Source organism: Argiope bruennichi, chromosome X1, assembly GCF_947563725.1.
Source record: "Argiope bruennichi chromosome X1, qqArgBrue1.1, whole genome shotgun sequence".
Taxonomy (NCBI): Eukaryota; Metazoa; Arthropoda; class Arachnida; order Araneae; family Araneidae; genus Argiope; species Argiope bruennichi.
Window position 1 is genome coordinate 49864956 of NC_079162.1, and position 26568 is coordinate 49891523.

The window sequence follows — 26568 nt, forward strand, 5'->3', positions numbered from 1 at the left end:
GTTAAAAAATGACGCATCTGTTCCTTCGTTATTTTCTCGCCATTGCTTTTGAGCGTTATCAGCAGAGAATGCAATCGAATCCGCTTTTAGAAGACTGGGGGAAATTTTCTGGTTTAAAGTGAGATAACATTCGCAGAGTTTAAACTAGACTTTTTTCAATTCATTTGTGAGTCTTACAATGACAGCTTTTATAGTTTAGAATCCCAAAAGCTCAGTCAATCAATTAATTTCGTCCATCTTAACTAGAAATAAGTACTTTATTAAGATTGCCAAGATCGTGTCAACCAATCAGCGCAAGGGTGACATAGACCTACTGAGTCTTGTATCTTAAATCAATAGCTCGTAAAGTTTTCTGTGGAGAACGACACCCGGTTTGTTTGACAATTCTCTTAGCAACCGTCATTCGTAAATTCTGTTAGCCTTTTGTAAACAATTGTATTAAATTTTAGCTTATTTAAATTAAATTAAATTATTTATTGTTTGTTTTCATGTTTTTCGCATCAAACTAATTGATATTTTCAGGTAAGTTAATTTGGACGGCTTATTTAAATTCTGTAAGAATTTTTCCATTATCGTTCAAATATCCAAACAAGTGTTAAGGAGGAATTGTGCGGTTTTTAATAACATAAACATTTCATTTATGTTTCTGAGTAAATCAAAGACATATTTTAAAGTAAGGATTGATTATGAATGTATTTTTTTTACTTTTAATCACATAAGAAAGGGATTAATGGGTACAATGGTTGTATATAATAAAAACGATAGTTCTATAAATGTGATAGGTCTTTTTTTCACATTTATATAGCATATTCTCATTATAATGATTGTAGATCTATAAATGTGGTTTTTAACTTAATTAAATTATTTTTTGTTTCTCCATATGTCTGACTCTTTTTTAAAATCTCTTCTATTGACATTCAATCCAGGAACGTTATTGTGGAAAATTTTAATTCTTAGAATGTCTTCAATAGCTGGGTATATGGTCCAGATTTTATTTAGGAGAAATTCTGTGAATTAAATCAACATCTTTTCTCTGTTTTTAAACTGCTATAAATGAATTTTAAGCAAGTAATTGTCAATTGCTTTATTTTTTCTTTTCTTTTTAAGTAATTGTATAAAAAGAGCATGCTGGATGTTGCTGTTTTATTCAGTGAAGATGATAGATCTGTAAATGTGAAATTTCTGTATAAGAATTCATTTGTCCTAACAGTTCACTTTGTAAACTTATTATTTTTTAAAGAATTAGTGTGGGATTAAAAAAACATAACAGGAATTGTGTGAAAATAGCTTTTCAAAGGGAGTAAAAAAAATTCTTTTTCCTTTAAGCAAATACCCTAAATCTGGAAGGTCACTATGGATATAATGTACATAAATTCATTTAAAAGTTGTCTTTTCAATGCATTTCTTTGAATATTTTTTTGTTTTATTAATTATTAATGGACATTATATTTTACCTGTTAACTGGGTATGAGGAAATATTTCAATGCAAAACGAATTGAATATAAGTTTATAACCTGGTTAACATGTTAAAAGAGAATTATAATAATGAACATGATTATTAATGTAAATTACAAAGTAATTTGAAGACAGTAAGCTGAATTCAATCATTGAGTGTTTTTTCTTAAACTTTTCTTTTTTCAATATTTAGATTGTTTTTGAGGATTTCAAGAGTTATCCATTTCTCTGTGAGAAATAAACTATGCACTAACATATTTTTGTTGCATCTGGATTTTTATTTTATAATTCATTATTTTTTGTTATTATATGTATTTGTGCAAAAGTAAGCCCTCAGCTGTTAAACAAAATTTTGGAAACAATCAATACTGAATTCCCAGTTTTATAGATTTTTGAAAATTCAGGCTCTGTATAATGTTCAGCATTTTCCTAAATTTCCTTCTTATGTAAATAATAAAGCCTTTTAATTACATGAATTCCGGAGGTATATTTTTTTTATAACCTTTAAAAAAAACTAACTGATAATTGGGTATTGATTTTTTTCACTTACCCATGCATATATTTACCTTCCCTTTCACTTTAAAAAAGTTTTCTTCTAAAGTTTTACAAGTATATGTACAATATAAGTATTGATTTATTAAAAAGTTTATAAAATGAAGTAGTCTTCTTGTATCATTTGGCAGTTGGCTTTATTTTGATTTAGAATCTTAATTGAAACTGCATTGGACCAGTTTTGCAATTTTGAAATGTTATCAGATTATTATAATTACATCTGAACTGATATCTTACTTTGTAAACTTCTTGCCATGTTAACTTCATCATCATATCATCTGCATTTACAAGTTTACATTTATTATAAGAATTAAATGAACACTTTTAAATTTTAAAGACTTTTTGAATCTGTTATCCTCTAATCTCTGTACGAAAAATTGGTCACTTGCCATTTAAAGAATATGAATTCTTTGATTATCTTTCATGAATATATAATTTTATTATATATATTAGGTGTTATTAAACATACTGGGATGAAACTGCAATCCTCTACCAGAAAGTTGAGTGAAAGAAGTGAAACTGTGCTAGCATATTTTGTTATTTACAATAAAATTCTAACTGCTATTGTTACAAGATATAATGCCATTCCACATCCCTGCAACCATATTGAATTCCTAAAAGTTTGACAGTGTAGGATATTGTGTTTTAAAATTTTCAGTACTTTTCTCTCAGTTGACCCTCATCCGACAGATAATATCCAAGACAAAAATGATTAATATGTTATTGCTAGTAAGAGATTCTGGACATATAATTTTTTTAAATGTTATTAGAAAGTTGATCTTGCATTGTTTCAGAAATACAGAAATGTGTTTCATATTAGATGTCTGGAAAATTACTTGGAAGTATTTAAACATCTGATCATCACAGTGAACAATATTACATGAATACATGTGTGTAATCTAATTTAAAAACAGTCATTTTATGTACCTAAAAAATAAATAGGAAATCCTGCAACCAGAAAATCTTAAGTTGTGCTTGGTTATCTTTTCTGTTAAGCATTGTTAGCTGTAAAAGCAATATTCATGGTATATTCTTGAATACCTTTTCAAACAATTATAATTCTCATTGCATTTGTAATTAATATGTCCTTTGGTAACAAAGAAAAATCAATCTCTTATTAATTAAAATAAAATATTATTAAGAGTCATTGTATATGTAGTATTTTTGAAATAAGTGCACTTTAACATATGCTCAATTTGAAAAATCTCTGACTTTAAATAGAAGTAAGAACAGTAGCATTTTCTTCATTGCTTTCACTGTTTTGTAGTGACTCATTTTGAAATTGATGGGTTAAATTAATGGATAATTTTTTTTTTATTTAGGTACCATAATATTTACCACTGCAAATTTTTAATATAGAATTGCATTCTTAGAATATAATATAAAGTTATACTATGAAAAGTAATTTTTGGAAACTTGCTGAGTCTCTTTCATTTGTCTTTTATGCAAAAATTCTTATAAGGTTCCCCCTTCCCCCCTAAATATGTGATTACTATCTAAAATGCCTGTGGAATAACATATTTTGAATTATTTTATTATTTATAATCTTTTTTAACTAAAACAAAACATATACATATATTACTTTATATTTAATAACTAACAAAATATTTCTGACCATGTTTTGAAAATGAAAAGTGGTGGTTGATAGTAAGTTTGTGCTGTTCATTTAAATCATTTCTGAAGAATTTAAGCAATAGATATATTTCTGTCTTTTTTTCAGTAGAAAAGAATTGTGCGATGTTAATCATTTAACTAACTTGGTTTCTGACATATTTCAAACAAATTCTTGAATTAATTACAACTTGGTTATGCACAATCCTATTGTTTATAAAAAGATTTAATATTCTTATTGTATATTGTTCAAAATTGCAAATCTGATTAACATGATGATGCCAACATGCACTGTTATGTTTTATCCTCTCTTTTCAGGTTTTATGTGTCATTATTAATTATTCCTAAAAAGTGCTGTTCCATTCACTATTTGTTTTTGAATTTGTTATTTAAAGTGGTTATTTTACTATATTTTATACTACTGCTAGATAAGGTACTAGGAAAACTCAATTTTGAGCAAAAAAATTTGCAATTAACATAATAATGCTTTAAAACAAACCTATTGATATTTTTCAAAATCTTTTTTTTTTTTTTTTTTTAACTATACATGTAAATTTAAACTAAAAGCTAACATAATCTATTTGACAAAATTTCTTTAGGTTGATAAATATGTTTATCTGTATTAACTGTTTTTTCAGATTTTATAGACATGTACATATGAGTTTTTAAAAAAAATGCTAAATAAATTTTTAAATTTTTACCTGCGGGATGAAAAATTATAATGCGAGAAGGGGATGGAAATTGTTGAGATATGGTCTAAATTCTTTATTTTCAAAGGAAGGAATTTAAATTGTAACTAAATTTTCTTTTTCAAATCTAATTTGACTTTTCCTTTTTTTACTTTTCAAATTTGATGTGATGATAATGGAAACATGTTATCTTTTGAAAATTTTATTTTAAAACAAATATATCATTCAGATACTGGTGATACTATGGTAGATTGATGAAGGGTAATGATTTATATGCTGAAGAAACTATGAAATTTGGTTATTCTTATCTATGAAAATGCCTGATATTTACATTTAAAAAAATTAAAAGCCTGGATTGTTCACAAAAATTCATTGTTTCATGAAGTATTCTCTTCTTAAAAGAAGAATTTCAAATCCTAATCTAATTGTTGTAAGGTTAAATGAATTATCATTTGTTGTATAATAATATAACGACTATTTTGTGTTGATTATTAATTTGTTATTAGAGAAAAATTGTAGTATCCTCTAAATTATTTAAACCATCCAAACATTTATAATTTCATATATTTTTTTCCATTGGTGTTCTAGTTGTCTTCTTTACTGTATATTTTGTATTTATGAAGTATTCATGTATACTGTTATTTACATACATTTAAAATATTTTATTTTTGTTATATTTTGCTATATCAACATGTCAGGTGATAACAATAGGTAAGTTTTAAAGCATCTTAAAATATTAGAATAGCATTCATTTCTCTCATAATGATATAAATTGCAGTTTATTATTATAAATAAAAGCAAATTCATTATGTTGTATTATTTGTTAAAAATTATCTAATATCTGAAGTATTTTAACTTTCTGTTTAAAAATAACATTAATGCTATAAAGACATCTAATAGTTTCTATATTATTATTTCAAATTATTTGTGGTCAGAGTGGCCAAAATTAAGAAATTGTGGTGTAAAATATAACTGAGATTTCCAGCGAAATTTCCTGCATATTTTTGTATGAAATTGAATTACAAAACTGCTTTTAGTTTTCTCTGTAAATATTATTTGTTCTTAAGAGAACACTTGTCATTTATAGGTTAGTTCCTTTTCTATCTGTTATAGTCTGTTTATTTGTTGTATAAAGAAAAATCAGATTACTATAATGTATCACTCAGTTATTCTTTATGACTAAAAATATTGGGTTACAGCTTATCATTACTTTTTATTATTGGTTTTTATTTTTTATTTTAACTTCACATCCTTAGGTCCCATAAAAAAGATAACTTGCCATTAGGTAGGATTGTCTATATCTATAAAGGTATGCAAATGCAAATGCAAAAAAAAAAAAAAAAAAAAAAAATGGGAGTGGCTAAATTATTATTATTATTTTTTAAGACAAAAGTAAAAAGGTTCAAAATAATCATTAAACTGTTTGATGAAAATTAGATTCATTAAAAAAATCATTTTTGATTGTACTTGTTGGATATGACATATACAGTTTTAAAATAACTTCTGTACATAGCATAATAATCAAAAATTTAAATTACCATTTATTGTTTTTATATTTGTGAAGTATACTAGGAAAGTGTCTACATTCAAATATGCCTCCATTTTTTTTCTTCAACTGCATGACTTTAAAAAATTCTTCTTGAATACACAACAAGGTAAGAATTCAATATAGTCATTGCCAAATGTATGAAGAAATTGCCATAGAATGTTGTTATTTGTTACCAGAATGAACCAATAAGGTCAAAAGGACTGACCATCTGTTATGGTAGTAAGCTGTTTTATGACTAAGTTTTCATAGTATTCCCAAGCAATAACGTTGCCTTATGGTCTTTCATCCCATTTACAGAATTTGTGTTCTATGCTCATCAGATTTCACGTTTGTTAGCGGAAAATTCAGCATTAAGATTTTAATGGTCGCAAGAATAATCTCAAACTTTAGGGCCCAAATGCACTGCAAATTCTGCATTGTCTAGACGTCAAGTCCTACCTGTATGTATTTGCATAATAAAGGAAGTGGTTTTGTAATACACTCCTGCTTGATGATAATTTAGCTATTTTTTGTTTTAGTGAATTTCTGTGCTCATTGTACATATATTTGTGTTATTTTTAAGCTATAGTTTTAAGTAGTTTTTATTATATTTTATTTTTAGCATTCTAAAAATATTTTTTAGTAAGTAGCAATTTTTAAGCATTTTATAGGTTCAATTTGTGATTGAAAAGTAAGTGTGCTTTTTATGTGCCGTTATGTAAAATAACTATTTGACAGATTCAAAAAATTAAGAAATGATTTTAAAATTTTTTAACATCATTTCGGTTCTGATATGAATTCTTTGTTTTGTTATAGTCTCATATTTCTTTTTTAGTATGTTATATATATTTTCATTTAACTGATAATGTGAATATTATAGTACTTAGAGCCTATACAAATTCTTATATTGCACTGTTTTATCATAATGCTACTACATCTAATATATAGTTAATTTTAGTTACATAAGATTTCCTATCTTACTTATTAGAAGTTAGTTTCTTCTTTATTATCTTAGTCTTCCTTTCGTGCTATTTTTTTATCACTTTTGTTTGTTTAATTGATTGATTTCTGTGTGTTTGCAAACATCGTGTTAATATATAAGAAAATAAATAAACGAATTGAGATAGTTTTTCTTTCCCTCTAACAATAATTTATTTCACAGTATGGAAAAATTTTGTGCAACCAACAGTTCTCCCATTATTTCATCATGTTAATTTTTTTTTTTTTTTTTTTTTCCTTAAAATTGTATGTTAGAGTTCAGAAGTAATTTTATTGGTAGTAACTTGCTGATTGCAGTAGATATGTTCATTTCAATTTGTTTTATATAAAGACTATATTTTTAGACAATACATGTTAGTATGTTCATCTCTTTCCCAAATAGTATCTTTAAATGACTTGCATGCTGCATTGTAGCTTGGCAATTTTTAATGCTGGGCAATTCTAGATTTATGGAGATTGTATTCAATGAAACAGGTGGTCCTTTCATACACTTAGTTGCCCAATACTAAATATGGCAAAGTTTTTGTGAACTAAGCAATGTTGTCATTTTATAAAAGCTAAAAACTAATTTTTGTATTTGTCAATTATTTAAGTATATTTTCAGAATATAAAGAAAGTTGGGACAGTTGGACCTACTTGAATGAATATCAGCTGTTATAGTAGATAATATTCTATTAAACTGTATATTTAATATACAAGAGACATTTTTGGCATGCATATTCCAAATTAACAGGATTATTGATAAGAAATAATGAAGTTGATAAGAATAATAATTGGTAAGAATAATAAGTTTCAATAGCATAATATGCTATATTTTATGATAATTATTTTTTAAATTAGTTTTTAATAAATAAATAATAAAATTTAAGCTATAGATATAGATGAATTAATGTTTTAATTTAAGTAGTTTAAATATATTATCATGCTGCAATTTTTTAAACTTTTTATAGGACTACATGGAAACAGATTGTTTTTAATTATTTCATTACCTGCTTTTCTTTTTTCTTTAAATTATAAAGTGGGTTGTCATTTCTTTAAATCTCATATATTGTTTTGTTGACAATTTTGATGGATCACCTTTCTTTGTTTGTGTAAATTCTACAGATAATATTCTTTTCTTGCAGTATCTTTTAATTCCAAATCATTGAACAATATTTAAGTATGTTGTTATTTACAATAATTTGTTTTTGTTGAAACAAAAGCATTATTTTCTATATTAAGAATATAATTGGACATTATAATATTATCTTTGGGGCTCTTTTAAAAATTGCTTTTTTTATGTAGAAAAATTTAATATAAAATCTTATGTCATTTATTTTCATTTCAAAACATTTCATTCTTTTAAGTGAACTATTAGTTTATTCTTTAACCAAATAAGTCAGACTTATCATATTTCAATTAGTAATAGTAATTTTCCTTTTTAAATTATTTTGTTAGCAACTTTTTCTTATATTTTTAGAACAAATGCACTAAAACTATTGTGATTGGAAGAAGCTGGAAAGTAATATTATATCCAGTATTTTATTTTTATACCTGAATGTTTTTCTTTCCAACAATTACTATTATTTATTATAAGTAGTTTTACAGTTATTTATTGCAAATATAAAAAAGTAATTATTTTGTGTTAATAATTAGTGTTTTTTTTAAACTTTTAATAAATTTACTCATTTTATTTTTCAATTAATTCTTTATTTTGCTTCTCAATGTTTTTTGGCACAATTCATCATTTTATGAAGTACATCTTTGTTCTAAGACAGTGCCATGTCTGAATATTTGAACTTGGCAAAGGTAATTTGAGGTATCTAGTTATGTTGAGAATGAATTGTAACTATAAATCTCTGCCTATAAATCTTGCCGAATTTAGATTCACTGAAAATACCACTAAACCACAATAATACAAGTACTGTGATGTAAGCAACATAGCCACTAGTACAAGCATTCCATATACAAAACCTTCTTTAAGGAGGCACAACCCACCATTGGTGGTTGTCTCTTTAATCGGGTACTGTATCCTCAGGAGAAACGAGAATCGGCTTACTATTTTGAGCAATTTCTGATCCACAAAATTGTGGTACCTCTCCCCCCTTTGAGGGTTACTTTTAAATTTTAAGGAAAATTTCGATTTTTGATATTTTTATTTTATTAGTATTTAAATAATTTTTGCTTCAAAAATTACTTTGTTTATTTTTAAAATAATCAAAAGGAGCGGAATATGTTTTTATACATGAAAATGCATTACATATAAATTAAGCATTACTGACTATCATAAAGAACTTGCAATCAATGACTACTGTATTTTGTTGCAGTTAAAATTGTTTTTTTTGACATATAATGGGCAGTATACAGGGTGGTCCAAAAAAAACTTCCCCTATATATGAAGCCCTAGCGGCCTATCCGCTCAACCAATCGAACCAAAATTTCAGACATGGTTGTTTGAAGGTATGCGCTGGAGATTGTGATGATTCTAAACAACGCAGAGCTCACGGTTACGGTTACAGTGAGAGAATTTTGAAATTTACGAATGGCAACACCCACTTTTTCCTTGCACAAATTGATCAGCGTATTGAAAAACCACAAATGGCGTTGGAACGATTAGCGTGTGACAAAAATTGCCGCCGTAAAGCATTTGCAAAGAAGAGCATTATAAAGGACTAATGACAACACAGAGAGGAAAGATAAAAAAAGCTTTTATTGAAATGGAAAGTTATAATTACAGGTTTTCAACGTGTTCACCTTCGCAGGCGAAAACGCATTGCATTCGGGAGATTGTGGACAACAATATCTAACGTAGCATGAAAGGAGGAATCTGCATAACTTCACGTGTTATGACATCTTGCAATTCTGACACATCTCGTGGACTAGGCGTGTACACCTTAGATTTCAGATAACCCCAGAACCAGAAATCCATAGGAGTGAGTCGGGGGATCGCGGTGGCCACGAAACTGCAAAGTTACTAGAGATGACTCTATCACCAAAGTGTTAGTGCAGCACTGGTCGAACACATTGGGCGACGTGTGGAGGAGCCCCATCTTGCATCCATACAATGTCCCTAATGACATTTCGTTGCTGCAATTCAGGAATAACGGAATTCTGCAACTTTGTCAGAATTGCAAGATGCCATAACACGTGAAGTTATGCAGATTCCTCCTTTCATGCTACGTTCGGCATTGCTGTCCACAATCTCCCGAATGCAATGCGTTGTCGCCTGCGAAGGTGAACACGTTGAAAACCTGTAATTATAACTTTCCATTTCAATAAAAGCTTTTTTTATCTTTCCTCTCTGTGTTGTCATTAGTCCTTTATAATGCTCTTCTTTGCAAATGCTTTACGGCGGCAATTTTTGTCACACGCTAATCGATCCAACGCCATTTGTGGTTTTTCAATACGCTGATCAATTTGCGCAAGGAAAAAGTGGGTGTTGCCATTCGAAAATTTCAAAATTCTCTCACTGTAACCGTAACCGTGAGTTCTGCGTTGTTTAGAATCATCACAATCTCCAGCGCATACCTTCAAACAACCATGTCTGAAATTTTGGTTCAATTGGTTGAGCGGATAGGCCGCTAGGGCTTCATATATAGGGGAAGTTTTTTTTTGGACCACCCTGTATAAATTTCCATCTTCTTGTAGAACAAGCTTCATGCCCATGTAGATTGGCATTTGTGTAAAGTTCTGCACTTTTTTCCTTCTTTGGAGAAGCTTAAACTTGCTTCATTGAAAATAAGTCTAAGTTTTCGGAATTTTCTCTCATTTGTTAGCCAAAAACGTAATTTTCATTTCTCGTCAAGTCACCCAAAGGTTTAGCTATCTTGAAATAACTTGGAACGCTCTTCCGAAATTAGACTGTTAATTCCGAAAATGCTTGAACTTGCTTCACAGTTGTTATTCAGGAAATATTCTGATAGCAAGTGTTTTTGTAAGCGATGGACACACATTTATTTATTACAGTAATAGCGCAATTTTAACAATACAGCACTGCTGTATTGTAACACTGTACTGTAACCTCGTACAGCACTGTACGAGGGGGGCATTTGCTCACAGATATATATATATATATATATATATAATATTTGTTGTTGTCGTTGTTCAAATGCGTACGACTGTACTTCAATTGCAATTTCTTCTTCCTTCCTTTATCCATTTCCTACATTACCATGCATCTGGAATATCCTATTTCTGTTGTCCACAAAAGGAACAGATTAAATTATACTATCATTCCTAAGCTCTTGCAAGTGGCCCTTGTCTTGAAGGGTACATTAAAAAAAATGGAAGTGGTTATTTGTTGGTATACTACCTGTGCCTGAAATAATATTTGGTGGTACTGTACCCACGTATAAAATATAAAGTGAATCTACTTAAAAAATGTTTCGTTTGATTTCGCAATATTTTTCCAAATTGAAGGTCTTCAAAGCGAATATTTTTTCGCTTACTTGCGTTTATTTAGTAGTTATTTTATAGGACAAGTAAGTCGATGCATTGGGTGTGAATTCTAATAGTGGCTCAATGACTAATTTACTAACTCATTAGATCTAGGTATATATGCCCAATTGGAGCAATATTTTAAATGACGTAAATAATTATATTTTATGTTTCGTTAATAAATGTACTTATAAAGATATTACAAAGCCCAAATTTTAATTCATCCCTGGGCCCTTTTCATCATATTTAGTTGCAGATTCTTGTCGCACTAACGTTTTGAAGTAAGTAAGCATTGCTAAGTAAACATAATTTTTAAATTTATAATCCCAGTAATGATAATTGGCTTATTACATAAATACCACAATTGACTGAATTGTGAAATAAGACTGCTTGTATATCTACATCCTGTTTGCATCTCCCGCAAACAAACTTCCGCCCATATTATCATTATGTGAATAATTATGTAAAAAAATTATTCACATTCCATTTTCATTCATGCATGGCCTTTATTCTTTTTTAATGTTTTTATTGCATATTCTTAAAAATTGATATTTTTTAGTTTACAAATGAACTTATCCTTTTGTTATGCTCATTTGTTCAAAACTCTCAAGAGTAAAAAAAGTTCTATTTAAAATATAAATTTAGTAATTTTTTTATGCTTTATACTTTATTATTATTATTATTACTAACTTGAGTTTCTTTCTCTGTTTTAGATCTCCAAAAATCTTGGTCCTTCTGGTAAGTTCTTTCTTGGTCCATCACTTTCTTGGCATCACTTTCGTAATGCTCATTTGTTCAAAACTCTCAAGAGTAAAAAAAGTTCTGTTTAAAATATAAATTTAGTAATTTTTTTTATGCTTTATACTTTATTATTATTATTATTACTAACTTGAGTTTCTTTCTCTGTTTTAGATCTCCAAAAATCTTTGTCCTTCTGGTAAGTTCTTTCTTGGTCCATCACTTTCTTGGCATCACTTTCGTAATGCTCATTTGTTCAAAACTCTCAAGAGTAAAAAAAGTTCTATTTAAAATATAAATTTAGTAATTTTTTTATGCTTTATACTTTATTATTATTATTATTACTAACTTGAGTTTCTTTCTCTGTTTTAGATCTCCAAAAATCTTGGTCCTTCTGGTAAGTTCTTTCTTGGTCCATCACTTTTACTTAAAATTAAACATTTATTTTAAAATTCAAGACCATGTTCAAAGATTTGATTTTTAAATTTGTTAAAGTTTATTTTTTAAGTTAATTAGCTTTATATTAATTAAGCTTTGTAAAGTTAATTTGTGAATTAATTTTTTTGTTTCATATTCAATTCAATGAACTCTAGGGGAGAAATAATACTTATTTTATGTGATATTAGTTCATGGAAACTGATAATTTATTTTGATTCGCTGACTATTCATTTTTTTTATATTTGTTATAAAATATGAAATGTTTTTAATCTAATATCAGGTCAACAAATTCTTTTATTTCTTATTATGAAATAAGTTTTTATTGCTGAACATTTTCTTAGTATGTTTTGATCTGTAACATTTTTCAGTTATCTTGTATATGTAAATGCAAATTTAAAATTTATTTAATTTTTTGATTTATTTAATACATTCATTCTTTTGAAGTATATTTGGTATAAGTGTAAGTAATTTTAAATGTAATTATGTTCAATACATTTCCGAATTTCTGAAATTGGAATTATTTAAAAATAAAATGTGTGCACAAAATTCTAGGATTCACACTGAAATTCGAATGGTTTAGTGTAGAATTTAACATTTTTCTAGTTTCAAATTCAATTCAAGGTGCTGACGCCGTGAATTTCAAATACCTTTCATATGTAATCAAAAGTTGAAATATTCCTAAAATAAATTTAAAAAAATGGGCACCTTGTAATAGTATTAATACTTTCCCATTCTATTATTTGTAACATTAATAATGTCTGAAGTTGTAATTGTTTAAGTATAGAATACATGAATAGCATCTCATGATTCACTTTTTCAAATTCCAAGATTTAATAGTTAAGCCGTGCATTAAACTTTTCTTAATTGATTTGATTGATTTAGTGTTGAAAACCCATTCCTGATTATGCTGCACCAAACATATGGTATGAATTAAAATTTATAAACTCTTAGATAAAATCTTATCATTTGTGATGACTTGTCAATGTGTATGGTTTACGGCAAAAAGCAGTAAGGAAGCTTTAAATTTGAACTGTTTTTAATTAGATCAAATGGTACAAACCAATCATTTTTAAGAAAGTAAAAAGATTTGGGTGATTAATTTTGTGAAGAATGTCTTTTAATTTTGTCTTTTTTGTGAAGAATGTCTTTTTGTCCGGATGGGTTGTAAAATAAATTGTGAACAATCAATTAGAATGCATTGAACTGACAATTGGTGTTGGCATTCTGTACATTGAGGGGTGGGTTCTCCTAACAACAAATGCCTGTGCATGAGTCGAATGTGACTTATTCTGAATCATGTAAGAGTTGTATCATGCTTTCTATTAGATAAGCTGGGCTAATGATCAATAATGTGTTTAATTGAATGAAGCTTATTTGTATTGTGGAGATTGATTTTAACATATTTTTTTATATCATTGACATGACTTGGAGATGTTTTATTCATTTGGGAAAGACAATGTTTTATTTCAAATAATGTGAAGTCTATATTATATGGGGCATATGGAGAAGCATTAAAGTTAAGTTTTTGTTTTTCTGTTGTTTTTTTGGGGTGGGAAAAAGGAATAGAATAATTATTGCTGTTTGAAGTATGAGCTAATTCAGATGCAATATAGTTAGCGATATCTTGTAGAGATGTAACTGGTAGTCCATTATTATATTTGAAGATTTAAATATGCCACAAGTTTTTTTCATTCTTTCCCATAATTTTTTACTAGATATAATGTTCCAATGATTCTCGTTTACGGCGCCGTTGTGTTCTTCTTGAGTTAGCTTTAGCTTGCTTCAGATTTGAAGTAGTAGGGCTGCGACGAAATCGGTCCCAAGCTTTCCTTTGTCGCTTGTACGGTTTTCGACAATCATTATTTCACCAAACTTTTCTGCAATGCTTACTGCAATTATTTCAGATTTTAGGTATTGAATAATCAGCCGAGGCAATTAAGATATCAGTGATATTTTTAACTGCAATATCTATACTATTGTGAATTACCATTTTTTTTTATTTATGTTTGCCATAGATTGAAATTTAAACTAATATGCTGCTTTAAAATTATATTTTGAAGTGTGATAGACAGATGAGTTTTGTCGTCTATTATCAGATGTAATCAAAGAAAAATTATCGCTATTGTGTACGTAAATGTCAGCTTGTAAGGAAAAATGAGTCATAAGGCATGAACTGCATATTGCAAGATCAACAGAGTGAAACTGTCGTTTGTGAAAATAAGTGTTAAATAATTAGTAAACTTAAATAATAAGTGAAATAATTCGTTCTGTCGGTTCGTGAAAATAAGTGCATTCATCATTATTTAATAAACAGAGACTGAAATCATTAAAAAAATTTTTTTTCAATTTATAAGTCTCGGGTATTAATGCCGTTTTTACCTCAGAGTGGACTACTGTGACCTTTCATGTCACTTAGGGCGATGAAAGATTCTGGAAGTTGAGATATGAGGTTATTAATACTTGTCTGATCGACGGGTGTGTTCGGTGAAAGATATAGGCTGCAAACTGTAAATAAATAGTGAGTGTGAATTTGAACGACTATTGCTTGCAATGGAGTGTTTAACGTTAACGGAGATGAAGGGAATGAGTTCCGAACGAACGAATTGCGTGAAAGAAAATTCTATCTGTTAATCCATCTGTGTGCATCTTTGTTTGATTTGGTGGTCATAAGAACATTACAAAAGGTCAGAAGAAAGGATTTCATTTTAAATGTTGTTTTTAATACCATAAAGTATTTTCTTACATGTTTATTTTCTACTGCTTACAAATTTCTATGGTGTTTTTTTTTTAATATTCAGTAACAATTGTTTAAATCCTTATAAATGAGAACAAGGGATGTGGTAAAAATAATTGTGATAATTCATTAAATATTTTTAATAAAATTAGTAATTTCTTATTTAATATTTCGTTATTCTTCAAGTCAAAAATTCTGTAATGAATATTTAATACATAAGGATTAAACTATGTAAAATGAATGAAAAAGTGCTTACTTTTAAGTTATGCAGATATCTTCACTACAATGTAGAACATTTAAAATTTCAGCTTCTGGAATGGTGAAAGAGATGATTTGATTTGATAATGAACTTTTGACTTTTGGCAAAGTATACGATGCTTTGCTATTTATCTATGTATGTCAGGATGGGATTGATTATGTATTAGAGAATGCAATATAATGGCTTTATTTCGGAATAAAAGCCCATACTATTTTTATTGAAAGATCTCACGTGATTTCATTTGTGGAGTTAGGAACTATTACTTTCTTGTGTGTTATGTATTTCAGTAATAGCAGTATAAATTTTATTTCTATTTATAAGGAAATACTTCTTTTGCGCTGGAGAAATTCAGTGGGAATTCATTCCACGTTACTGATATTTAAAATTCCTATGGTTAAAAAGTAATACACATAATTTTGCCATTATTATTCATATTTGTAGCAGTTTTTCTCTTGAAAACTCAGCCTTTTGTGATCCAGTATGTGTTCGTTTAAGGCGTGTGCAATTAAATGATTCTTGTATATTTCACTTCTAATGATATGTCATCTACAAAAATGCTGAATGTAGTATCTGATATTTGTAGTATATCATTTTTGAATACCAAATACAGACTTGGGGACCATTTTGACCCCTAAGGCTCAAAGCCCTTTGTCTACCTGTATGGAGCAGGTTTGGAGACTGTGATGGTGGCGATAAATTTTCTGTCGAATAGGAATAATGCAATTAATTTGATAAGAGGAGTGGGAAATTATACTGAATTAACTTGAAAATAGTCCTTTAATCCCCAATCTGTCAAATTGGTATCCAGTGTATTGTATTGGTATTTCCTGCATGCCCACAAAAACCATATCTGTAAGTTCCCTTTTCTCAAATCCTGAGGAGATAAGCTCTACTTCTCTTAGTAAATGATAGTGGTTGAAAGTTTTTGTTTGAAACCAAACTGGAAGGAGGATAAAATTGGGCGTTATTTTGTTATTTTCTCTGGGTCTTATGTTAGCCTCTGATTAAGAGTATAAGGTTTTCGTTATTAGTATTAACAGTACTTAGTAGTACTAATTATTTAATTAGTTCTAATTTTTCAGCATTATTATTACTTATACTTGAATGCATTGCTTATAGAAATTGGCTTTACATGACATATTTTTTCCGTTTTTGTTTTTATTTATTATGAGAAAAATATCCATCAAAGAAAAAAAAATGGAATATTATACAAAAAGAATTGCTTTGCAGTGTAAATATAAACAAACGTTTCAAAAAATTTCATCTGAAATGGAAATAAAGATAAATTTTTACCGTCGATTAAAAATGGATGTATTAGAAGAAAATACGGATGACGTTATGTAGTTATTCAGGCTTTATTTTGTGCAACCGCTTTCAACGGGTTAGAGCATTCGAATGTACAAGATCACATTTGTTGTAGGTGGCGCTCTTGCATGCCATGACGTAACATTCCGCCCGGCGTTGAAATATGCAAGATTTCAAAACACTTTTAATAATACAATTAGCTTACATTTTCTTAAATTAAATAACTAAACTATTCAGATGAAATATTTACAAGTGAACAACAAAATTGCAAAATAAATACAAATTGAATATTAAACATGATATAAATACAATTATTATGTACATACAATATATACAACTATTTTAATTTTCAAAGTTATTCTTTATTGGTAAGAGACAAATTTTTGAAATAGGGCGTGTGAAAATACCTGTGTTAGTTTTTAATTTAACAACTCTTACTCTGCCTTCATTTCCATAAATTATCTCTAAAATTCTAGCCATTGCCCATTTGCAAGGAGGCAAATCATTTTCCTTTAACAATACTAGACATCCGACCGTAACATTATTTTTTTAAAATTGCCACTTATTTCTTTGCTGTAAATGGTTCAAATAGTCTATTTTCCAGCGTTTCCAAATTGTTTGAACACATTTGGTAGTATATTGCCAGCGTGGCAACCTATTGTCAGAAATGTCTACAATTTCCGGTTCAGGTATTGAAGTTATTGGGCGTCCAATGATAAAGTGTCCAGGAGTTAAAACTTCATATTCATTAATATTATCTGATAGTGGAATTAAGGGACGTGAATTAAGTATACCTTCAATCTGAATTACTATTGTTTCAAATTCTTCAATAGTTATTTTGCTGTTAGCTAAAGTTCTATAAAGACGGTGTTTAAATGATTTTACTCCTGCCTCCCATAAACCTCCGAAATTGGGAGAACAAGGGGGAATAAATTTCCATTGGATCGATTCTGCGGATAGGTAATTGGCTAAAGTCTCATTAGTCTGACAAACTAGTTTTTTTAAGCGATTTAATCCTGAAGCTGCACCCTTGAAATTAGGTGCATTATCCGACATCAATGTTGCAATGCGGCCTCTACGGGCGCAGAGTCTCTTTAAAGATGCAATGAAAGCTTCAGTCGTCAAATCTGTTACCGTTTCTAGGTGAATAGCTTTAGTTGAAAAACATACAAAAATCGCTACATAAACCTTTGAATATATTCCCTTTCTTTGGTTTTTAAACTTTATTTGAAAAGGGCCACAAAAATCTACCCCAGAATTTAAAAATGGAGAATTAGGAGTTACTCTTTCTGAAGGTAAATTTCCCATTAACTGGTCTAACACCCTAGGCCTTTGCCTAAAACATCTAATACAATCATGGACAATTTACCTTGCAATACCTTTACCATTTAAGGGCCAGTACTGTAATCTAATTTGATGTAACAAACCTTGTGCACCAATATGTAGACATTTTTTATGTACATGCTCAAAAAGTAACTTAGTGAATGTATGCTTACTGGATAAAATTATTTGATGTTTAGATTCAAATGGCAAGTCAGAATTTTTAAGTCTACCACCAACTCTAAGTAATCCTTTTTCATCTAGTAATGGATCTAAAGATCTTAACTTACTTGTTTTTGAAATATTTTTACCTTTATTTAGTGCATCTATTTCTGATTTAAATTCACTCAACTGTGCTAAACTAGATAAATATTCAGTACTTCTTTGCAGCTCCTCAGTAGTTAAATATTTACTTATCTTATTACGAGACTCCTTAGCTTTAGTGTTGTTAATAAACCTGAAAATAAAACTAACTATTCTAATTAATTGTATGAAATTATTTGTAAGATTAAAGAGTTTATCATAAAAATTTGAATTAAAGTCATTAATGTTCATAGTCACAATACATTTTAGTTCATCAGCAAAAGCAAAATCCTGCATAGATTGATTATCCACTGGTTCATCAGTAAGTTCATCTGGACCAGAAAACCACATTTTATTCCTTATGAGTTCATCTGCACTGCATCCTTTAGAAATAATGTCAGCAGGATTGTTTTTGCTACTTACATGTTTCCAATGGCAATCTGATGTAAGTGTTTGGATCTCCGCAACCCTATTGCTGACGAATGTTTTTAGCTTATAGGGCTCGGTCTTGATCCATGCCAAAACAATAGTTGAGTCTGTCCATAATGAGATCACATCAATGGGTAATTGCAGAATTGGAACTATCTTTTTCACTAATCTGGATAACAGCAACGCAGCACATAGTTCAAGTCTGGGAATGGTAAGCGACTTTAATGGAGCCACTCTGGATTTGCTACACACTAGACTAGTTTTAAACTGTCCAGATTGGGTTAAGCACTTTAAATAAACAACAGCAGCATAGGCACGTTCTGATGCATCAGAAAATCCATGAATCTCAATGCGAACTGCATCGGGAAGTAGAATAAACCTTTGAATTCTGAAGTTGTTTACTTCCGAGAGTTTTATGTAGAACCTTTTCCATTCTGCCATTGCATCAGGTGATAATTTTTCATTCCAGTCCAGTTTTATCTTCCAAAGTCCTTGGATAAATATTTTTGCCTTGGTAATGAGAGGGCCTAAAAGTCCAAGTGGATCATAAAGACTCGCTATTTCTGACAGCACTTCCCTTTTTGTAAAAGAGTCCTTAGGCTTGATTTTTACCTTATATGTAAAGCAATCTTCTTTTGGATCCCAAAACATACCTAATGTTTTTACAGAACTAACACCTTGTTCTTTCGAAAATGAATAGGATGTGGTAGACAGGTTTTGTAGTAAATTAGAGTTATTAGCGACCCATTTGTAAAGCTCAAATCCAGCTCTTCTGAGGAGTTCAGAAATCTGGGTTTGAAGATTTTTAGTATCTTCTAGCGTAGCATCACCTGAAAGAATGTCATCCATGTAGAAATCAGAACAAATCACATCTGCAGCCTTAGGAAAGTCCTTTTTTTCCTCATCTGCTAAAGCTCTTAAGGTCCTGGTAGCCAAAAATGGTGCAGAAACTGTTCCATAGGTTACTGTAGACAGTTTGTAAATCTTCACTGGAGCATCAGCACTTGATTTCCAGACAATACGCTGCAAGTCTCTTTGAGTGGGATTGATCAGTATTTGTCTGTACATTTTTTTAATATCTGCACTAAATGCATATCTGTGCTTTCTGAATCTACTTACTATGGAAAAAAGATCTTGCTGAATAATACCTCCATTTAGTAAAATGGAATTCAGAGAATATCCACTTGTTGTTTTTGCACTTGCATCAAAAACCACTCTTAAGGGAGTTGACGTTTTCTCAGGTTTATATATCGCATGGTGGGAAATGTAATAGTTCACATTGCTATCATCTTCAATTTTAATCTCCTCCATGTGTTCTAAACTCTCATATTCTCGCATAAATTCCTTATATAAGGTTTCCATAGGATTATTTTTGTTTAATTTATTCCAGATACCATTTAGGCGCTTGATTGCATTTTCTTTGGAATTTCCTAGTAATGATTCGGCATTTTCTTTTATGGGTAACTGAACTATAAATCTTCCCGATTTATCTCTTTTATAGGTTTTAACAAAATGCTCCTCACAATAAATTTCTTCTTCACTCTTTGTTATTTCTTTAGCATTATCCGGCAATGATTCCAATTCAAAAAATTTTTTAACTGCTTCATCTAAATTTGGTTCACTTACGAGATAACAATTGGCTTTTTGAGGTAACCTGTAACCTTTTTGAGGGAAGAATACCTGTAACTAAATAACCGAACTTTGTATTTTGTAATATTGCATCTCCATTTTGCAGACAAAGTTGTTTAGGTTTTAAAATCTCAAAAAATTGATTACTTCCTAATAGTATATCAATTTGACCTGGTGTGTGGAAATTAAAATCAGCTAGTTCAATTGAAGAGGGGATATTTAATGCAGATATATTTAATTTCGATACAGGAATCTCATCGGTTATTTTAGGAAGAATAGAACATTTCACCATGTGTGAAAATGAATAATCTCGATTTGATACTTCAATGTTAGCAGCGTGTTTAATAAACTGCATAATTCCATTTATATCAGTTACACCTTGTTTTATAGATTTTAATTTGATTCCCAATTTTCTAGCTACATCTTCTCGAAGAATACATAAAGTCGAAGCATTGTCTAAGAGCCCTCTTAATTGAACTCTGCGACCATCTGCAGTTTTCACATAAATAAGAAGAGTGTTTAATATAACTGATTTATTCCCTTCTATCGTCTGTTTAGTCTCTCTCGGATTCAACGTCAAAGCAGATACTTCTGTTAGTACGTTTAGTTTCGGTTTCGTTTCTGCATCTGTTTGGCTTTCGTTCGCCCGTGTCCTTGAATCTGAAGTGGTAGCGCGATTTTCAGCTGACTCATCATGTATGAGCGAGTTATGTCTTTTACCACAACTTGGAATGTTGCAAGAATATTTTGATTTGCAGATCCCCGGACGAGGTTTAAGACAGTTAATGCATAATTTGTTATTCCTAACAAAGTTCTTTCTGTCATCGATAGACATATTTTGAAAAGTAACGCATCTAAATAGTGCGTGATAGTTTTTGCATAAAATACAAGCTTTAGCATTGGAATTTTTATTATTAACTATAAGTGTTTTCGCTCTTTTAATTATGCTCGTATTTTGTGGACGTTCGTATTTACTCGGAATACGGTTAATACTTTCTAACAAAGAACTTCGTTTTTCTAGAAATTTCATCAAATTTTCAAATGTAGGAATTTTTGCCGTATTTAGAGAAAGCTCGAATTGTTTCCTTGACTCTTTGTCTACTTTCTGTAGAATGATGTTTACTAGCATTAAATCAGATAGCTTATTTTGTTCGAATTTAAGAACGTTTAACGCTCTGATGTTTTTATTAACGCAGTCCATTAAAGCGCACAGTTCTTTAGCAGATTCGCTACGAATTTTCTCAAAATTTATTATTTCTAGTATATGAGTGTCTATCAATTAACGTTGATTTTCATAACGATCTGATAATGCTTTAAAGAGTGAGTGAAAGTTATCACTAGATGATTCTAATAATTTAGCTTCTCCTCTTAAGCATGCACGGAGATAATACAGCTTTTGAGAATCATTTAATTGCTCATTGTTGCTAATTAAATTAACAAATAAATTTTTAAAATTTGCAAAATCAGCTATTTTTCCAGAAAATTCTGGTAATGGAATTTCCGGAAGTCGGATTTTAGTTACTGCATTATCCTTTGAAACAGGGTTAATTTTAAATTCATCTTTAATTGAATTTAATAACAATTTCAGACCTACCTCTGTTTCTTCAATCCGTATATTTATTTGATCAATATCTTCTAGGATGGTTTCTATATCTTCCGACGTTTCAATACCGCAATATTGTTCGGATATCTTGTCCTACTGTGCTTGCAATTGTCCAAGTTTCCTTAATTTCACTTCTAATTCCATTGCGTTAATGTCCTTCGAAGCTGACTTTTCGGCACTAAAACTTTCGATTCTTTTCAGAGTAGTTTTTATCGGGCCTTTCAGTTTTAGTTTCTTTTCTGAAACCGCTTCTTGGTCATCGCTTTTTTCAACTTTTTTATCCATGGTATTTGTTCCGGCTCGCTTTTGACCAATGTTATCGTCGATTAAAAATGGATGTATTAGAAGAAAATACGGATGACGTTATGTAGTTATTCAGGCTTTATTTTGTGCAACCGCTTTCAACGGGTTACAGCATTCGAATGTACAAGATCACATTTGTTGTAGGTGGCGCTCTTGCATGCCATGACTTAACACTAGTTATGATCAAACATTAAAGCGAAAGATGAAGAAAAGCAAGAAACCACCTGCAGTGGTCTTCTCTAAACTTTCTTCCATGCTCTAATAAAGATGTTATTCCCTCCTTCCCCTCTCCGCATTAAACAGAAGGGATTCAGAGGGTAATAATTATAAAATAATGACATTTGATGTGAATCTAGTATTTTTGCTGGATCTCTCCTGTGATCATTAGCGGCGAATTCTTGCAAAAACACATGCACCTGAAAATCGAATTTGTCTTCTGGGCACCTTTTTTCCAACCGATTGAAACTAACCGATTCCATTGTAATTATAAGATAACATGCCAAATTTCTTTTATTTTAGTCATTGCATTTACTTAAATGCAAAAGTACTAACCGCCAGGCAGCAAACTCTTTGTTAGATCTTGTTCAAAATTTGATATATATTCAATTGCATACAGGATAATAAAGACAGTAGATAAGGAAAATGCAAAGCACAGAGAACAGAGATTGTAAATCTTCTAATATATTAGGAATTTACGTCTGCCAAAATGTGAAGTAAAATACTTAACCGAGAAAGTCATTAAAAGCAAGTTACACAAAATTTTTAATTGAAATTTTTAGCAAGCATTAATCCCAGCGTGAACCAACTGGTCACCAAAGGCGACTAGTATTCAAATAAAATAATTACTTTGAATCGAGTTCGCAGGATTGACTTCATTTATTTTACTGATAATGGCTAGAAATTATTTTTATTTCAATAAAATTATATTAGGCATTGATTTTTTTTCTTTGTTATACAATGATTTCTAATAAGCACTGATACTCATTTGGTTGCACTGTTAGAAGTGCCCTCTAATTCCATTTCAGTCAATTCAAATGTCTTATTCAATAAGTTAATTTTGTTAATTATATTAACACTGTACACGCTTTTATTCTATGATACATCTTTAAATTCTTTTTCTCAAATTCTAAATTTTGATAAAATCATCTAATGAAAATCTTCATAATTAAAATCTAATGCATGTTTTTTTGTTAAAATTCAATATAATAATTTTCCAGTATGATCAACTTTTCCTTAATCAAGGAATAAAAAATCAGCTTATTTGGAATGGTTTAACTATTATTTTAATACTCAACAATACGAAAGAAAATTGGAATTTTTTAGTTATTAATTTTTTAAACCCTAATGTTTGAAGATTCCAATTGAAATACAACTTATATTTTTAGTTCAGAAGGGGGGGGGGTTGCAATTTTTAAATTGCCGAATTTGTTAAAATGATTTGATACATTTCTAAACTGGAAAGGTTTTTGCTCAAAATACCTCCATATTTCTTCGAAATTACAATAGACTTTTATCTTTTAACTGATATATTTAATCCTTATATGTGTTTTATGCAAAAATTCAAAATTATAAGTATTTTATAGCATTTTTAAAAAACTTCATCCTAAAAGTACTTAAATACCTTAAGAATTGAAACAATCATATGAGATAAAATATTAACTGTAAAGTCGTATAGTATAATAAAATATTGCAATAGATAACTCAATGAATTTAGTCTGATTTGGCATGAAATATTTCATAACAGTTCTGTTTCGTTTAACAAATATTGGTAGAAAACTGAATATTTTTTTCTATTACTGAATCCAATATAACTTAATTTTTTCGGTTTATCTTTACTTACTTCACTGGATTTCTGTTCAATCTTATGCAACTGCTTTAGCATTTCACTTATCTGTTCCTTTACATATTAATTATAAAAGACAACTAATATTTTATTTGTGAAATAAGTGTAAATATGTTTTACTTATTTATTTATTTATTTATTGCAGTTTCCAAAAATAAGGAATATGTCAGCTGACGGATCTCAGAAGAAATTTTCAAGGAAAGTCTCAGCACTAAGAAAAAAGTCATTTGTTTCTTTGGCAGTTTTAATTGCAGACTTTGATCAAATGAAGCACCTCTGTGAAGACCTACGATCAAGACGTTACTTTTCGCCAACGGAAATTGATAACAATGTTCTAAACCGTCTTCAGTTGGAGGCTATGAACAAAATCAAGAATGGCAGCATCCCGAACAAACTCGGAAAAGAACTTGCCGACTACCTATGCAAAATTTATTTAGAACTGTACAAATTTCTGAACAAAAAAACTGCGCTTTTAAGAGAAAAAAGTAACTTGAAACAGTGCATTGTCTTTAATGCCGACGGATCCATAAATCATTGGAGAACTCATAAAAAAATAATAAATAATCCTAATCTGAGTTTCAAAACAAGATCTGAGTGTCAAAACAAGTTCTGCCAGTGCTTGTAAATTGCAACCCATTATCCAGAGACATGGTATAAAAGATGTAAAAGCATATGAGGTTTTTCATAAAATTTAATTTCTGTTATGGCAGTTAGAAATCTCATTTTGTAATGATAATGGGAAGAAAAAAAAAAACCCTCTTAATAGCTGAAGACAACAACAGATGATGAAGGTGAGCACACTCTTGCTGTTTAAAGCAATCCTGTAATAGAATTGAATCTCATTTTTGATTCTTCACAGCAGCGAAACAATTTTAAAAAGAACATTCAGTGAGAATTAATAATATTTTTATAATGGAACAGCGATGCCATAGAATCTTAATTAATCTATTGAAATTATCGATAAATTTGAGTAGATACTATGGATTATTTCCATAATTAATCGAGAAATTATAGGAAGTGTCAAAATAGTGTCGAAGTGTGTATTTAAATTCTGTGGACAAAGTTTATTGCATGTTTGCGATTTAAAAATCTGCTTCCATATCTTCTAAGTTATTTCTTTCAGCTTGGAAAAATGGGATTTACTTTTTTCAGTATTTTCATCGATGATTTTAAGTGTTTCATATATTAATTGGTGTTATATTTTTTATTTACTACCTTATATATACATTTGAGAATAATGTATTTGTTGATTTGTTTGCTATTCACTTGTACATGTCACAGCTTATGTGAATGCATAGTTCTCATGTTATGAAAGTTCTTTAATTCATTGTAAATATCATCATTCTGTAATTTTTAATAACGGTTTAAAATTTTAATAATGTTTTCCTCTATTTTTCTCCTTTATGAATTTTGGTTCTATTCTATAATATAAGGAAATTCAGAGTAAATTCTTGTTAGATTAATGTATTTGTTTGAAGTATTTAATATTTTAATATTATTCAGGCTTTTTAATTTATCAAATTTTATAAAGCTATCCCAATCAAAATGTACATTTTTGTGCAAATTTCACTACTTATTATTTGTTTATATTTTAAAGACTTTAATATATTTCAAGTATTCAGTAATACTTTCAGAATACTTCCAGTATTTTCTTCGATGCTTTTAATTGTTTTATATATTTGTTGGTGTTATATTTTTTATTTACTGTTATATATATATGGGTTGTTGACTTGTGTTCGATTCACTTATACATGTCACAGCTAATGTACATACATAATTCTCATGTTATGAGATCTCTTAAAATCTTTGTAAATATTCATTCTATTATTTTTAATAACACTTGGAGCTTTCGTTCCACTATTTTTTTTCCCTTCATTAACACAATTCATTTCTACAATCTAAAGAAATTCAGAGTAAATCTTGTTAAACGAATGTAATTATTACAAATATTTAACATTCAAATTATTTTAATAATTAAATTTAATATTAATTCATCGAATTTTATAGAACTATCCCAATGAAAATGTACATTTTTATGCAAATTTCAATATTATTATTTATTTATATTTTAAAAACTTAATATATTTCACATAATTTTTTTGAATTCAACATAATTTTATGATACCATGAAAAGTGAGATAAAACTTTTTCTTGGGATCGAATAATTTTAATTTTACTATCATTTAATATTTTTTAAAATAGCTTGATTTTAATAGCTCCTATTGCATTGATTCGACAGTGTCTTGTTCTATTTTCAAAGTAAATTATTAGATAAAAGTAACCACTTTGAATATATGTATCTTAACATACAGAACTTTTTGAATGTTTATTCAGTAATGCATATGTACTTTCATGCATTAAAAAAATTGTTTATCTTCACTTTCATTGCTCTCTTTCTGTGATGTTTCCCTTTA

At 29.1% G+C, this 26568-nt stretch overlaps 1 long non-coding RNA gene across 1 annotated transcript; it reads left to right on the top strand.

Annotated features, from left to right (window-relative positions):
• The first annotated feature begins 374 nt into the window (after window positions 1-374).
• On the top strand, window positions 375-25505 carry LOC129958818 (uncharacterized). Its single transcript, XR_008783320.1, has 5 exons — window positions 375-522; window positions 11964-11988; window positions 12163-12187; window positions 12361-12385; window positions 24300-25505. It is a non-coding gene; the product is annotated as an uncharacterized LOC129958818 (long non-coding RNA).
• The last annotated feature ends 1063 nt before the right edge of the window (window positions 25506-26568 follow it).